Raw genomic sequence first — 1,780 nt, forward strand, 5'->3', positions numbered from 1 at the left:
GCCCCCAACCTGGGCATGTGCCCTGACTGGGATTTGAATCATGACCTCCTGGTTCATAGGTCAGTGCTCAATCACTGAGCCACACTGGCCTGGCGGAAATGAGAGTTTTGACTTGGGGGGTTGCGGGGGTTAGGAGAGGTGAGTAGTGTGGGATCTCATTTTCTGTTCTGAAACAGTTTGGAGGTTTGGGCAAAACTTGCCCTATATCTAAAAGTGTGGGTGTTGAAAATGGAGATCTTTGGACAGCATAAGGAGTCTGGAAGATGAGAAATGACCAGGAATTCAAGCCCATTTTTCTTTTACTCTAATACGACTGCTTGAAAGTATACTACCAATTGAATGAAACAATTTGGAAGGACAGTTGTATGAAATAAAGACAGATTCAACTTATTCAGACATTTTTGCCAAAGAAAAATTCTAAGTAAGAAAAGTGGAAAAAACCTCCTGTCTTTCTCTTCCCATTGCATTTGCTCCACCTAGCTCCTCCCTGCCTGCTCTTCTAGGACCCAGACTCAGACTGGGATTACTGTTCATGTTGAAGGTGTGTAGTGTGCTATAATCACACCCCTTCTCCCTCTTCAGATTCTGGTCAAATTGAGATATGCCAGGGTTCTTGTTCCGGCATCCAGAAGGGTTCAGGAAATCTGGAGAAGGCTGTGCGTAGATTAAATAGGAGTCCAGAGACGAAGTATAATTTTGAAAGGCATTTGGGGGTCAGAGCTGCTTAACTTAAAGGAAACTAAGATCTAAGTTCTAAGGTCCCCATGCTTTTTATTAACACAATTTGTCCTGAGGCGAGGCAGAGGTATACACTTCAAAGGGTCAGGGTTTGGTACAGAGTCCATTGTCAGAATGGGGGAATTAGCCTACGGCTGTTCAGGTGTTTGGCCAGTAGGAGGCAATAACTTGTAGATTAAGATGCCCTGAGCTGTCTGGCAGAAAACAATCAATTTAATGTATCCTATTCAGGTTTTGGGGAAATGCCATCAGAAACTCTTGAAATTATGACATGCTGGAATTGGCTTCCGGCAAGATAAAGTTCCAAAAGCCAGATGAGGATTCAAGTATTAAAATACAGTTTCATTTTCAGTTCTGAGAAAGCTGGATTGGAGGATTTAGCTTAGACTCATGCTCACACTACTCCTTCTTACTTTGCCTACCCAGATACAACGGTAGCACATAAAAAACTTCAGGTTTCCTGTGGGAGGGAAAGCCCTGTTTCAGGGAGTTTATCTCATAGGAGTTGGAATAGAAAGGAAAACTTTCTCACCTTGAAGGCACACAAATCTAAGAGGGCCAGTGAAAGCTCAGGGGTGGGGCTTATCTGGAATATTGACCTTTATCCCTATTTTAGCCATTATAGAAATCACTTTCTGTCGGAGGAGCCACTGGTGGAGAGAAAGAAGAGTGTCCCTCAGTCCTGAGTGCTGTGGTAGAGGGGAAAACAAGAGCCACCTCTCATTAGTTGTGTCCAGGATAATGGTGTTTTGTAGGCTAGCTTTTATAGGAGTTAATTACCACTTAAGATTTAAAAAATATATATATATTTTATTGGTTTTTTACAGAGAGGAAGGGAGAGGGAGAGGGAGTTAGAAACATGGATGAGAGAGAAACATTGATCAGCTGCCTCCTGCACACTCCCCCCTGGGTATGTGCCCACAGCCAAGGTATATGCCCTTGACCGGGATCGAACCTGGGACCTTTCAGTCCACAGGCCGATGCTCTATCCACTGAGCCAAACCGGTTTCGGCACCACTACTTTTTTATCCATTCATTTGCT

Source organism: Myotis davidii, unplaced genomic scaffold (assembly GCF_000327345.1).
Source record: "Myotis davidii unplaced genomic scaffold, ASM32734v1 scaffold120, whole genome shotgun sequence".
In the NCBI taxonomy this organism is placed as follows: Eukaryota; Metazoa; Chordata; class Mammalia; order Chiroptera; family Vespertilionidae; genus Myotis; species Myotis davidii.